This window comes from Strix uralensis, chromosome 7, assembly GCF_047716275.1.
Source record: "Strix uralensis isolate ZFMK-TIS-50842 chromosome 7, bStrUra1, whole genome shotgun sequence".
Lineage (NCBI taxonomy): Eukaryota > Metazoa > Chordata > Aves > Strigiformes > Strigidae > Strix > Strix uralensis.
The window spans coordinates 19,731,412-19,747,331 of NC_133978.1; the positions used below are offsets into that span (position 1 = coordinate 19,731,412).

The 15,920-nt window shown below is 41.6% G+C and overlaps 1 protein-coding gene across 6 annotated transcripts in view; it reads left to right on the plus strand.

Annotated features, from left to right (window-relative positions):
* Window positions 1–2,642: 2,642 nt before the first annotated feature.
* SORBS1 (sorbin and SH3 domain containing 1) overlaps window positions 2,643–15,920 on the plus strand; it is a 173,521-nt gene continuing 160,243 nt past the window's right edge. For 5 of the 6 annotated variants that reach the window (XM_074874693.1, XM_074874706.1, XM_074874690.1 and 2 more), the window contains exon 1: window positions 2,643–2,735. The gene's annotated coding sequence lies outside the window, so the exon portion shown is untranslated. The remainder of the gene's footprint in view (window positions 2,736–15,920) is intronic. The other variant, XM_074874695.1, reaches the window with a different exon arrangement.

A 15,920-nucleotide genomic window follows, 5' to 3' on the forward strand; every position in this document is an offset into this window, starting at 1 on the left:
GCAGGGGCACAAGCAGGAAGGCAGGCTTCCAGCTTTTGAGCAGAGCAGGAAGATGGGGCATTTCAGGAGACTAGTGTTTGCTATTTACAAAACGTTTAGCAGATGGGCATCTGTAAAGTCACCTGCTGACAGCACTAAGGTACAAAGCCCTCTCCTGTTACAGAGGAAGTGCTGGCTTCTCACGGATAGAGTATGGTTGATGTGGTTTTTATCTGTATGAGCTAAATGGTGCAGGCTTGGTTTTCGGGCATTTTTTGAAAGATATCTGGTCTTATTTAGGTGGATGTTCAGAAAAGCTCAACAGGTTTTGAAAATTGGGTCATGTATGTAAGTACGCTTTCACTTAAAATCATAGTTTCTTGCCTGCTGCTGTCAGTGGGACTAGTTTGGTGGCCAATGCTAAGCTTAAATCGTAACAGACCTGATTCCTGTGCAGGTCTGTTATGCAGAAAAGACCTTAATTCTGCATTCCCTGAGATCCCATCAACTCATTTGTAGTGCTGCATAGGGTCCATAAGCAACTGTATAATCTTTCTAAGGGTAGCAGGAGTGGTACTTTAACAGTGCAGATAAAAAATATGGCCCAGGACTTCTTGCACTGAGAGGTGCTAATGTGGTAGAAGGGCAGAGCCAGCTTTGCTTTGTGCTGCTGGTGGATCTGCCTGATCGATGAACCTGTCCTGCTAAGTGCCTGTCTGCCTTCCCCTGGAACAGAATAGCTATTCTAGATTGGCAGATTGACATTCCTGGGACCAGGGATGAACTAGAGAATCCCCAGTCTACTTAAATTAAAGGTACTTGAGCTGATCCTTAGAAGCACTGTTTCAAGAGCAGAGACAGGCAGATAACCCTTACAGACCCTGAACAGGTCAGGAGAGATCAAGGCTACGATGATTAACTGGCTGTTTACCTACATTGATCCTGGGCTCTGCCTCTCTTGCATGGAGATGTATATACACACTTGCACATGTATTGCACTTCAGTAAGTCTCTAAATTGAAAGTGAGTGTTTCAGCTATTAGGTCAACCCCAGGCCTTGCTTTCAGTTATTCTCACAGACTGCTATTCTTATGATGCAGGGAGTCTTTTGTTTTGGAGGGGTGGGAATATCAGTGAATAAAATCTCAACCTTTTTTTTCTTCTTGATAATATTCAGCTTGGGTAATATAAGGTTTTGTGCCTAAGCAGGTTCAATGGTTTTGGCATGATGCCACAAATTTTATCACCCTTCTCTCTGTTGGATGAGAGAGAAACACAGGTGTGGCAAGAGCAGTTGCCACACCATTTATTTTCTGCCCAAGCTGGATTTCAGATTTGAGATTTCCCGGCTGTCCATTCTGCTCTGAGATGATGGTCACGTTCCTCTGTCCATTCTGCTCTGAGATGACAGTCACGTTCCTCTCTCCTGGGAATGGCAAGAAACAGAGGGTTGCTCGGGATCATCGCTGCAAACTTCCGGTCCCCATCTGGAAGGCAGTTAGCCTGCCTTTTGTATGTATTCATCTCTGAAATGAAGGAGGTTTTTCCAGCTGCCCTCGAGAGATTAGTGTGCTTTTAGAGGGAGCAAAGTTTGGTGCTAAACTTCCTTCGCATCTTCTGGCAATTGTAGCCAAAATATGTTTGCTCTTTTCTCCAACTAATTTACAGATTGATATCTAATTAATTTCTTTTGGCAGTTGGTTCGAATTATTTGGTGGTATTTTTGATTTGTGCGTAGTATTCAAGTAAGATTCTTATGGCTGTCAGTATATTAAAGACAAAAGAACTTTGAAGGTGAAAAAGAAAGAAAATAGAACTGTAACTGCTAACATGGGATGTCACGACAGCCTGAGAAGGATGAAATTCCCTCTGTGTCCACCATCTTTCCTCCTTACACGAAGGTAACAGAGTCAGGCCTGACGTGGGTTGGTACCTTTATGTGTTTTGTGCATATGCTCTTGAGTATGGACTGGCTTTGCCTTGCTTTCGCAGAGCACCTAAGCTGATCCAGGAGTAGCACCCTAAGTATTAATGAAACCAAAATGGTAATATTCATCCCATGCAATGCAGGGTAAATGAGACAGGGATTTGTTAGGGATTTCCCTTCTCCTCTATTTGGTCTTTTTTTCCAGATGAAGCATTTGGTGATTATCCGTCAGCCATCTCTGCCCCCTTCCTTCCTCTCTTCCTCTGTATTTTTCTGTGATTTGTATTACATATGATCAATACAACGATGGCTGCATTGAAAATCCCTTCGTTTACCGCTTGCTAAGCCTCGTGCCTACCCGCACCGATGAAGGGCTTTCCCAGCCCTCACCCCTCAGCAAATTTCACCACACCGGGAGCCAAGAGCGACCGACACACGCAACAGGTCGGGCGAGGGGCCGCCGCGTCCCCCCGCCCCGGGGCTGCCGGCCGGGCGGCCACCGCTCCGCTCACGCCTTCCTCAGGGTTGGGTTCGGTTCATTGTCCCCGATCGGGCAGCGCAGGCCCTTCTTCCTCCTTTTTTTCGGTTGCGCCGGTGCAGAACGCTCGCTCCGTGCCGGCGCCGAGCGGGTGGGTCCTTCCCGCGCCGCGGGCGGGCGGGGGGCGGTGCCCGGGGGCGGCCGTTGCCCGCCGGGGGGCGGTGGCTGCGGGGCCGGGGCCGGAGCCGGAGCCGGAGCCGCAGCCGGGGCCGGAGCCGGGGCCGGGGCCGGGGCGAGCGGGGCTGCGGCGTCCCGGCCGGGCGGGCGCGGAGGCTGCCGCTGCCGCTCCCAGGTAAGCTCGTCTGCGCGTTTAACTTTTCCGAGCAGCTGGGGCTTTCGCAGCTGCGGCGGCTGGTCATTCCCCCCCGCCTCTGCGATGAAAATCGTCTTGGCTCCATTTTATTCTTGAGATTATTTATACCCATAAGGACTAGGTGTTCTTTAAAGGGCCATTATGCCGTGGGACATTAGTGCCTGCCTCTCCCTCTATTTGTTTCTAATATCTGGAGATGGGGTCGGTGTTAACGCCACAATTTTTGCAAGCCTTTATTCGAGCCTTGTTATTTGCAGGTAAAATAGACTGCAAGGTGCAGAGAAGTAGATTTGGGAATGAGTTTCTCGTGCTTGTAAATAGAAGTGTTATTTTTCTGTCAGTGGGAAGGGGGAGCAGAATACAGCATTGCTTTTAGAAAGAGAGGGAATGCACACAGGCATTTTCTGTGTGTCTTTGGACTCAGCAAACTGACTGAATCTGGTATGGGGAGTCTGTATCTCCTTATCCCAAGAGAGCTAAACCCAGGATGTATGCATTACAGTTGTTCATTCATCAGCGGCTGCAGATAATGCAATTACCAAGTCAGCGGCGCATGGATGCTGCCCTGCATGTGACATATTGAGAATACTGTACTTTAGGAAGGCAACACTTGCTGTAGTTTGGGTAAAACAGAAGCTGGGAATGGCAGGGTATGAAACCGTTGTGTCTTTAAGGGGAGAAGAGGCTACTGGTTAGTCTCACTGTCGTTTCTGAGGATTTGTATTTTGTGTGCTTCTCTGCAGAGGTGTAAATACCTTTTGCAATCTATTCATAAGAAATTCAGGAGCGAAAAATAATTGGCAGCAGCTTCAGGTATCACCAGTGCCTGATAAATGGTAGATGGTTTAGATGCCTGAGGATTCACGGTAGTTTTAATTAAATCCTATCACAGAAAGGGCTTCATTTAGGTCTCAGTTTTTTATTTACAGATCAGATTCTGCACTCCTGGTATGGCTACCTCTTTCCTAAGGTGTCTTGGAAATGAAGGAAAAAAAAAATCACCAGCGTGATTACCATGGACACCTATCCCTTATTTATTTATTAGGCTATTAGGGTAATGAAGAAAAGCCATGCCTGCCCTGCTGTGCAGATCTCATTTCAGCAAAACTGCCTGTGCTCCTGCTGTTACCCATGTTTGATTTTTAACCAGTAAGTGCCCTGTGCTTGTGTCAGTGCCATGGTTGCTACACCTCCATGTATGGGTATTCATCATAGCCCCAAAATCAAGGGGATCAGAGTGGAGCCCAGATGATTGTTAGTGGGATTTGTTCTATGCAGACTGTGTTCTTCACTCTTCTACCAAAGATCAGTGTTTGCTTGCTTGTAGTTGCTGCTTCTTTATTCTGCCTGGTACTGCTGTTACTGCTGCGGTTCTGGGGCAATATTTGGTACATTTGTATTTCATTTTTATGGATTATGCTACTGAAAGATTGTACTCTCTTGTATTTGTTACTACCATGTCATAAAAAGAAACAGTATCTGTCCCAGACAGTTTCTCTACCCAGAAGGTATGGGAAGGCAAGGGGAGGTTTAGCACGCTCAAGGTTACTAGCAGGGTTAGTACCTCTTGACTTCTAAAGGCTGGACCATGTTGGTTCTGCTGCATGTCTACACCTACAGAAAATATGTATGTGTTATGTTAGTGTCCCTAATGACTCCCATTTCTTTTACACTCCCCTTCCCTTGTTTGGTAAGTATACTTACTATCTTTAAATAGGAGTAGTTATTTTTAAAGATAAACCTGTTCTATAAAGCCAATATTGATTGATAATACCATAAAAATATAGAAGTAGTGATATATTTAGGCAGTCAAAACACAGCAAGTGTGCCTTTTTTGGAATACATCAGATTTTTTTATAAACAGAAACACACACATACACACAAGCTCATGCCTAAGCTGTCTACAGGAAGAAAGAAACAGTGCCCAGTAAATTTCACGTGCCCAGAAGGCTAACCTGAAATTCAGGAAGGTAAGAATTGTGTGCTCCATGTGAATATTATTTGCAGCTTCCTTTTTCTTCAATACATAAGTGATTCAGAAAGTACAAATGTAAGGATTCCTCCAAAGGAAGGTCATGTGATAAACAGGTCTCTTCTTGTGTTTTCTGTTTGTAGGGGAGGGAAAATATTTGGAGTGGAGGGGGAAAGGATTGCTCAGAGAAACTTCGAAGCACTCTGCAAATGTTGAATTACGAGTTTACTGTTTCTGCAAAGGTTGAATGTGGAGAAAAACAGAAATGTTAAACCTTTGTGCAAATTACATGTCATATTTTTAAGAATATGCTCTGTGTATGTGTACTTAGGCTCATGCATGTGTGCACAGACACTCGGGGTCACTATTAAGAGATGGCTGCAGATGTTGGTTACAGAATTTATTTATTCTGATGTGTTACCATATACAATGTGCTAATTAATTGATGAAACTACTACAGAATACTTTGTCTCAATGGTATCCTGCAGCAGAGAGCTACACTGGTTAATTATCTTTTCCTCTATGTTTCTTCAGTATTTTTTCAGTTTTCTGGTCATTAACTTCACTAAATGCCTCTTTGGTCTGTTATAGAACAGGGCAGGTGGGGATACCAAAGCAGTGTTGTTGATGTTTTTGTTTGTTTTGAGTGAAGACTATAGTATATATCTCTTAAAATGGATGAACAGTCGTGTTTTCTCTCTTTGCTCAGTCCTTTGCAAGGACCCAGTGAGGTTCTGTTGGTCTGATCCTGAAGTCTTCAATCCCTTCCATAATCCCATTAACTTCTGTGGAGCTATATATGTGAAGGAACATTATGGAATTAGGTTGTACAATGTGTGTTGTTTGTGGTGCAAGTGTTAAGACAAGGTCAGCACTTTCATTGCTTAGTGTAACTTGTATCAGAGCAGAGGCTACCTATAGGATCGTGGAAACTATGCCTTTAAAAGTGGACAAGAAGTTTTCAGCAGATAAGCATTTTTTTTTTTTTTTTTTTTTTGGTGAGATTTTTGCATTGGATTTATTCAGCATTGGAAAATGCACTGGCAGCATGGGTAATGTTCAGTGTTCTTTGAAAATTGTTTTTAATTCTGGCCTTTGAAGTTCTCAGCCATGGGTAGGTTGTTTTATTCTTTGCTCTTATTGTGTAAAAGAATATGCTAGGGCTTTTACTTGCTGCTCAAGATTTCTAAAGTAGGAGCCTAACAAAAGCCTGTGTTTTCAATAATGCTGGGTACCCAGATGCTTCCCTTCACTTTTTCCTTTTTCTTGGGTGATTGGTGCTTAATCTGTATATCTAAATAGGGATTTATGAACGTGACCTTCAAGTTCAGTATGATTTCAGCCTCTGTTCCTGTGCAAACTATACTGTGACCCTTCTACATGCCACAATATAAGCAGGTTTTGGACTGACTTGGTATTTGGATCAGTTAGAGGAAAGGTTTGGGAAGTGATGGTGTCATGTCTTCACACTCAGTTTAGACTTATCCAAGCATGGCAGTAAAGGCAAATGTGCTACTGGAGGTGTCTTTTGAAGAAGGTGTCATACTGATGCCATGCATGCTCGGGTTCTCCAGCACTCTGCAGTTCTTTTTGCATGAAAATTGATCCATGCCAAACTGCAGCTGGGATAGTGATGGTTGGCCACTCTGTAATAACTCTCCTAACTAGTTATAGTTATGCCTTATTCTTGTTGTTGCATGTGGTTGCTGAGTGTTGCTAAAACAGACACTAAATGTCATCCCAGACAGAAATCCTATTTAAATACTAGAAGAAGTAATACCTTTGTATATACCTTCTCATGATCTCACTAAGATACCATGAAGCATGATTTTGGATTCCTGCATCATAGATGCTGTTCATTGGAATGTGTATAGAGAAACAAATGGTATTCGATGAGAATAATTAGGTAGAAAAACTGGTTTGTGATGTGCTTCTCAGATCAGACACTTTATATCTGAATTAGGGTGTGTGAATGCCTGTATGTCAGTTGGTGTTTTATTCTCTCTCTCTCTTCCTTTGCTTTTACACTTGTCTAATGTGTATAATGTAAACCTGGGTGTCTGGGTTTCCTACCCATTCACAGTAAGAGGAGATCATCTGGATTGATTTTTAGGCAAGTTTGTTCCATATTCTGTGTGAAGTCTCTGTAGCAGTAAAATTATAGTGTAGCACTAAATCTGTTTCTTATCTACAGATGCCAGCATAGGCAGGCATCTCTGCCATCACTTTACAGCTGAAGGAAATGAGATGTGGAGAGGTAAAGCAATTTCTACAAGAAATTATCTTTTATATCCATAGCCAATCTTGTAACAGTTTATTGATGTTTGCCCTCTTCATAAACAATAAGACTTTGAAGTGTGTGGCCTTATCTTAGAAAGCAAACTGTTGCTAAAATTATTCTTTGTTAGGAAGACTTCTGAAATAATTCCACTTCCTCTTATCCTGAGAACTAAGAGACTATTATTCAGCACTGTAATGGCTGGGGGTTTTCAATGCCTCCATCAAAATGGGAAAACAGGAAACAGTACCATGCATGAAAATGTAGTTTGCCTACAGGTTTGATTTATAGCTATTCTGGTCTTTCAAAGAATCAGTTATTTACATAATATGAATGAAATACACCCCAAGGCCAGAAGGCTATTCTGGTTTTGAATAAACACTGCAACACTCATTCATATAAGGAGCAGAAATTATGTTTTTCCTAGAGGAGAATGAACATAATTAGGATGAAGAATTATTCCATTTTTCTCTGTTTCTATGTCTGTATTGATCCTAACATTTAAAGGTCAAAAGTAGCGGTTGGTTGCTCAGTTATTATTATGAGTTTTGTGAGTTTCAGCCCACTTTCCAGTGCCTGCAGCATTGCCATTACAAGAGATACCAGTGGTGCCCTTACAGGAAGGCCAAGCCCAATGTTCCTCACAGTCAAATGCCTTTTATAATCATAGGCATGGTTCTTCTGAGTCAGGCAGGGTCACTCATGTGAGGCCCTAAGAGTGAAAGGCCAGATTTAGGGACTGTGCACTTAGAATTTTGCCCAGCTATGTCAACAGCAGTGATGACATGTAAGGTGGTGTTAGCCCTCACTTAGCTCAAGCCCACAATTTAGAAGACCTAAGAAAACGCAATGAGTTCTGCATTGGAACAGAGTCTTATTTGATATAATGTGGAATTATAGCTGTCATTATCTCAAAAATATTCACATCAATTAATTTGAGAGTTCATATAGCATTTATGGTAGATAATAATATATTTACAAAACTGTCCCAGTCTAGGTGAATTTATATATATGTATCCATTTATCACTGGTGTTATTTAAGCAAGGGATAGTACTAGATTGTACTAGGTCTGTTTCCTACTATCCATGTCCTTTGTTGCGGTGTGCTCTGTCTGAGTTCTCTAAATACTCTGGAAAACTATTTGCAAGCAGTTGTTCAAATAAGGCATGTCTTTGCAATGGTGGTACTTGTAACTCCCTTTTATTGGCTAATTTTGTAGAATTTTATGGAATAAAGTGTTAGTTTTACAAAGGGTTATTTTTCTGAAAACTTGGGTGAAATTTATTTGCACATGAAGTGTCTCTGATCCTCATGGAAAGCCATTCTTGTGTTTTGGGGATAAGCCAGTCACGAAATGTAAGCTGTACCGAGAGAGTAGCCAGTCATGCAGCACTGAGCTTCACAAACACTTGGTGGATATTGAAGTGAGCTTGGCAGTCTTTTGCTAAACTCCAAGTTGAGATTTGTATGGTCATGATAGGAGACAGCCGAGCCAGTGCTTCATGGGGGGGAAGAGCCAAGAAGACTAATGTGATCTGTTCAGTGTCTACGTTGGGCCTTGGAGGATGACCCAGGTCCTAGATGCCAGATAATGTACCAGCACCTGGGGTCTGACATCATACTGTCCCTAGCAAAGAGTCTGAGTTGAGTGTGATTTCAGGGTGCCTAAAAACGCTACAAGTCCTTGCATCAGGTAATGTGAGACTGTGGGGTATTTTCAAATGATTCCCACCTCATCTTGCCCACATGAAATCATTACTGCAAGGGTAGACGGCGTGACTAGAGGCTGTGCCATGTCGGGTTTCCTCACAGTGCTGGCTGTGTCTTAAGCTTTTCTCTGGGAATACCAGCAGAGTCACTGAACACCCATCCTCAGGTTCTTTCCAGGAAGTGAATGGATTCACTGCTCTAAACAACTATGAGTATACAACCTCTGTCTCCAGAAGTCTTAGAGAAGATCTTTGTGTTAATTACAGTGAAGTCCCCTCCATCATGTAGTGTGAGAGATACTGCTCGTAGTATTCTGTGTATCATCTTAGAGTTACCAGTCAAGTCTTACGTCGCAAAGAAAATTGTGTTGAATTACTGCTTAGCACCCTGTACCAGTATAACATGTGTCTTGAGAAGAAATCTTCTCAGAAACCTGTTGGGCACCAGTCTGCAAAGTTGGGAAAGAATACATCACATATACAAACATGTTGGGTGACAGTTAAAAGCTATATATGCCCCAGAGTTACAGCTTCAGGAAAAAATTATTAGGTATCGCAGTTTCTCCTGATACAGTGTGACATTTGAAGGGCTAGAAATAGCACTCTGATAACATGTTTTAATAGGTTACTAGATACTTAGTTTTGTTTCTTCTCTTGAAAGGTCTGGCTGTACTGTCAGTACAGCTAGACTGGAAGCTCTTAGCCTGATTAATTATTAAAAGAACCCACTAAATATTTTACACCTTTTTATTTTTTATCTTTTTATCTTATCTATTGATTCTTCTAAGAGTTTACAACAGCAGAGGAACAACTAATCACGATATATGCTAAGAATTTATATGGCTTCCTATAAAAGATTAAAAAAGAAAAAAGACTGTAAATATTTGTTTTCCCACTCTTGTCTTTGCTTCAGTTTCTTCTCACTTTCTCTACAGTACTTCTCTGAATCTGTTTTGTTGGGTAACCAAATATATTTTTTTTTTTTGAGATTTGTTGTACAGTTATGTGTCCAACAACTTTGTGTTCCCCTTATGCAAGATGTTATATGAATGTGGAATCAATGCAAATCCATGTGGCAGAAAGTTCACTTTCTGGAAGGTGAGATGTGCCAAGCAAGGGTAGCATAATGTGGTAAGACTAGAGTAGACACGTGTTCATGAAGAATACACAGTTTGTGTCCTGCCTTGCCATATTATTAGGCAGCATCTCTTAGCATATCTGTGAGTTAGGAGTCTTTACTGCCAACTATAGAGATATACAAAAAAATCAAAGAATCAGAGACCCCAAACCTGGAAAACACGTTTCCTCAGGCACTGAAGACACTTGGATATGAATTTAGCATGTTGAGCTTGTCAACAAAATACTTGTATGGTCTTTGCTATTTTAATGTCTAGATGTTTCAAAGACCTGTACAAATTGTGTTGTGGTTCTCCTAAAAGTGGTGCTTAGTTACACATATGGCAGTGCTATAATGCAAACAATGTATAATTGTTCTCGACCTTTTTTTGCAGCAGGTTGTATTTTATTGCTTGGATTCAAACAGCACTGGCACCAACTAAGATCGAAGTTCTCATAACAATAGGCCTTGTGTAAATACACCGGAGACAGCATTGACCCGGCACACTGTTGGGCTAAGTGGGAAGGCTGGGAGTGGGAGGACTAGGGGGACGACAGAGAGGCAATGGGTCATAGTGCTGTTGACATGGACTCTTGCGTGAGGAATAAGATGGGGCCTGGTGCACTGCCACCTTTTCCTTCCCTTGGCTTTGTAGCTTGGCTTTGGTCTGTGATCTGGCATCACTGGACAGTTTGCGTATTTGGTAGAGAGTCCTCTCCTGCCTCAGATAGGTATGAGACAAAGCTATCTGTAGAAAACCCACAGACTTTCTAACCTCGCTTTCATAGCAGTCTGCATAGTTTTTTGGGTTGTCTTCTGTGAAGACTTTCATAAATAATACACTGCTCATTCAATCATGAGATACATTATCTGTAGAAAAAATGCCTGAAAGTACTTAAAAAGAAAAGAAACTTAACATCTTCAGAGAGATGGCTATCTTACTGACTGTAAGACTGATACTCATGATATAACAGATATTCAAGCCTGGGTATACTTATTAACAGTAAGTTTTTAATAAAAGTGTTCTTAAAATATATATAATTTATCACTTCAGTTTGATAGGTGGTCTCTGGAACACTGTTCTAAAAACAGTATCAATATTTTAATCACAAGGCTGTGCTTGTTTTCTTAAAAATTATTTATATTTAGAAAAATGAAACAAAGCCCCTGAAGACTGTTTCCTCTTACAATTCCTGGGTCACTGTGTCCCATTGTATAACAGATGGATATGAATGGGGCACATGACTGGCCATCAGTGTTTGTTCTTATGATGCTAAATGAGTGATTATTAGACTTAAATCATGTTGCTCATGTTTTATTTCTAATTAGATAAGAAATGTGATGCAGATATCTTTACATGATGGTTGTGATCTATAAAAATGCTAGTTTGTATCATGGTGCTAAAACCAAACTCTTCAGAAAAAGGGTTTATCAAGCAAGTAAATTAGCTGGAGATTCTTGGGTTAGAAGCTATGGAGGGACAGAAGGGAATCCTGTTATTTAGATCTGAAGGGTGGAAAGTGGGATAGACTTAGCAGTCACACATTCCACATAAAATAATTCTGTTCAGTACAGGAAATGAATGAGGCAGAGGTGTTCCTTTTCCCTGCAGCTGGCTTTAACTTGTGGCACTCCTGCCAGTAAGTCTTGTTCCTCAATTTATGTTATTTTGTATGGCTGTTTCTCTTTGGGTGGAATTTTGATTAAAAAGAACCCAAGTCTCTTGTTTTGCAATCAGATTGCTTACAGGAATAGAAGCACCTCAACATTTCCCCTTGTCTCCTCCATCTCCTCCCATGGAGGGAGGGGTTGTTAATGTCCTAATGTGTGCATTCGTAAGGTTGGGACATGGCCTATGGAGAATCTCCTGCTATGTTATGAGGCCTCATTAAAGAGAGGACAACCACCCTTTGCCATCTCACAGTCTTCACTTTTGTACTTTCTTGCTGTCTTGCTTTGTTTTTTACTAGAACAAACAAGCTCTGAGTGCACTCAGATGTGCGTATTTGTGCCCACTGAAAACCATAGCGTCAGGCATGCACTCATTGTGTTGACCCAAACAAATGTTCTGCTGCTGATACTGCGCTCATTAGAGCACAGACACAGTGTGAGCTGTGGTATTTTGTGACTCATGCTTCATCAGACTTTAATTGTTAGCTGTGTTCCAGCCCTTGCCAGTGCAAGGGACCCAAGATCTGATCCAAACTTACTGAAGTTGGTGGAAACAACCTCTTTGGCTTCAGTGAACTAGATTAATTCAGAAGGGTTTGGGGCTGATTTTTCAGGACAGGATGTTAAATAATTTCTCCTTTTTTGTTTTTAAATTTAAATAAGTTGGTCTGGAATTAATAGAGAGTGAGAGAGAATGTGGAAATACTGCAGTAGCATTGTGGTTTGTTGTTACTTCTGAGTAACACTTTAGGCTCAATGGATGGAATAGCCCCTTACTGCAGAACCACAGTTGGGATGATTCATGGCAGATGCCAGAAATTCCTGTTGAACACCACACTGTTTGTTCTGTGATTCTTCCCACTGCTGCAGAGATTCCCTGCTGTGAAGAGATGACGTTGGCAACTTCCAGACTCCAGCCTGCAGGGAAGGTCCAGTCATGAGTGGTTCAGTGTTTCCTGATGGTCTAGGGCTTTTTGATAGAGGAGCTCTGGAGAGGGCAGAAGATAGTACCAGCTCACAGTCCCGCAAGAGAAGACAATGTGGGCATCTCCACCTCCCCCTCCCAAAACAGAGCTGTTGGAAATTTCCCCAATCTTAACATGTTTATATGAACACTTTAATTTACTTTTTGGTTGTCACTGGAAGTGGGTGGGTTTTCTTTTAAGTGTGACATTTCTTTTTTGTCAGAGGTTTTACTGCTGCCTTCTTAGGTGAAGTACTGTGTTGTGATTTTTTTTTTTTTTTTTTTTTTTTTTTTAAAATGTAATCTAATTTACAGAGCCTGGTATTCATAAAGGCTTGTAGTTCAGCTCTATGAAATCCTGTGACTAATTCATGATATGCCCTTGTTCTATTATAAAAGCTTATAAGCCCTTGGCCAAGAGATGGGACGGATGTTTCTACATAGATAGTTTATGTTCTTTTACAGGAAGACTAAAATTTTATGATAAATGATTACAGGCCTGTCTATCATAGGTTTTATCCCTCTAGTATTTTGCATTACTGTAGCAGTATTAGGCCACCAGGTCTTCCACCTTTGTGATGTAGATAGATGTCTGTAGGAATGTCAGGCTGATTACAGGCTTTAATTAAGACCCATACGCTCTAGTACATTCCCTGCTATGTGAGCTAAAGCAAAGTCACTGTTAGAGGATAGCACCATACTGCTCAGCAATTGGATTCCATCCAGGTTATATACTTGTATAAGTCAATTCAGTGAAGTTTTTTCAAGTGAAATCTAGCTGTTGAATTAAAAAAAAATAAAAATCAACCATAATAATTTTATATAGACTCACAACCTTCAAAAATGTCATGCTGCTTCTGTGGCACATCAGCTAGGAGAAGCATTCAGTCACCTGGCAACAGAAGTCCTTCATGAGTCCTGAGTACAAGGGCACCCCAGGAGCCTCTGTACACCTCATAGCAATGAGTGACAAGAAATCCTTGCTGCTTGAGCTGCTGAATGTCACAGACCTCCTTATCTTAGGTGACTCCTTGATGCCGAACTAGTCTCTGGTTGACAGTTAGCTTCTCAGACAAAGCTTAATCCTGTGAAAAGTCTGCTTTACTTGTCATCTTGCCAAACCATGGTCTGTCCTTGTATTAATTCAGAATTAATTAATTAATTTGGTTTCTAACAGCTTGGTAAACTAAGGCCAAGTCTGAGAATGCAGTTAATTTTGTATTTGGGAAGGGTCCCACTGAAATGACCATTTTGCTTAAATAAGGAGCCTTGGGATCACTGCTTTTCGTTATTAAGGATCTATTAGAAGCAAGTCACTGTTATGTTTCCTCCTCTTGATGCGGACAGAATGATAAAAATTCATCTTCTGCAAGCTGGTGACTTCATACAGGGTAGGTGCAGGGGAAAGCATTCACCAGCAAGCTTAACTGAGGCTGTCTCAGCACCCGTCCTTGCCTCCCTGTGACATTATGTCCATGTTCTAATAGACACATGCTTTGGAACAGGGCTCTGTGAAGCACCTGTCATGCCTCTTGATGTGGTGTCTAATAGGGTAGGTTTCTATTTCCAGCTCTGTTACTGATACAGAGCAGGGTGATGGGTAAATTACACAAAGTTCTTTTATGCTTCCACTGTCCTGAGTATGATGTGGCTGGAGAATTTTTGCTGGCCAGTCAGGGTTGCCTTCTGCTGTACAGTAAGAACCTTGGTTTATTTGTGCTAATGCTCAACATGATTTTTGGACAGGAGAGGGATGTTCTGTCCACATCTAATATTTGAACTTACATGAAAACATAAATGATGCAGGAAGAGGTGTTGATGGATCAGTGCAAGGAAGTCCTGCTAGGTTCATGCTGATTGTGATACCATCCACGGCAAGTAATTAGTGGTCTCATAAGAGAAAATGTGCGCAAGGGGTCTGACTGTTTCTGCCTGGCATTTTGCAAGTGTATAGATACATTAACTCTGGTGATATCCTCTCATTTTGGGTATGCCACAGAGGCACAGTTCCAAGCACCTGTTTTAACCTACCCCAGAAGTGTCTGTGTTCCCTGTAGTGAGTACAGGAACTTTCACTGCGTGTGGTTTATGAAAGTGACTTTGAGTCATTATGAGTGGAAAGTACAATAGATGTGTGAGATGTTATCTTTGTGAGGAAAAAAAATTTCATTGTTGGAGTTGGCTTAATCATCTTCACTACCATAAGCTTCCACTCTAAATACTGGAGCTTTCTACATTTTCTTTTGTTTGGTCAGTATTTGTGCAAGTCTGCTAGTCACAAGATTTTCAGAAACAGTGTTTGTTATCTTTCAATTCTATTTTGCTTTTCCCTCCATGAAATGTTGAGATAAACACTTTTATAGCCACTGAGTGGTTGTGGACCATATGTTCCTGTAAAAGCTATAATTTTCCACTGAGGGCTTCTGTTTCCATTAAGCCATTCTGGATGTGCGCTGCATTCTGTAATACCCACTGACTTGAAGAGCTGCACCCAGCTGGGTACAGGGCTGATGCTGGGTGCTGAGACCAGAACCCAAAAGCATAGCTGAAGGATTTGAAGCCTAACCCAAGGCCAGATCTGAGTGCAAGTGAGAAAAATGTCTTTTTTTTTTCAGTTGTATGCAACAGAGGACACATGCAAAAAGTGTCCTGGAATGGTCAAGGCTAGAAGACACTTGTTTATGCTCCCAGAACAATGATAGCACAGGGGGACTCTGAGGCAGATACACAGTGTAATAGAGAAGCAGCTATTCAATCACTAATAATTCAGTAATCACACATAATTCAGTTCATTGGATACCCTGGACATTAAAAGAACTAAAATAAGACTGTCACTTTCCCCAGGCCATTTTATACTCCAGACACTCACCTTACATGTCACAGAAAGTTAACAAGTGCAGTAGATCTTCCCAAGGTCCCTAATAGCTCCTACAGAAGAGCCACTGTTTCCTGAATTTCAGGCTGGGTGATGCTGAGTTCACTCAGTATGCCACAGCATCCACATCCTTGGGTGTGAATTACGTGCTCAAGCCCTTCTAAAGTACCCATGTAAGTTTACTCTGTTTTTATTAGCATTATTAAGGATGACCAGCCTGTGACTTAAGAGTATTTGGGGTCTATCAGTTTGCATCTGGGTTGTTTTTTTGTTTTTTTTGGGTGGGGTTTTTTTGGGTTTTTGTTATTTTTAAGGGCCAACTCAGAATCAAGCAGGGATGTGGATGTGGCAGAATTAACTTTTTTTTTTTTTTTTTTTTTTGTGGCAGCTGCTGGCATAGCTTGTATCACAGATGTGGGCTTTACATTGGGAGAAGGGCTGTACACAAAGTTCACTGTGACTGTTAAAGTAAGGTGAGGAGTTTCCCTGCTGGGAATTAGGCTCTTATGCCTGGGAGTCCTAGGTGTGGACCAGGAGACTCTTGTGCTCTGTGCTGTCCCAGCCAGAGTTAGAGGAA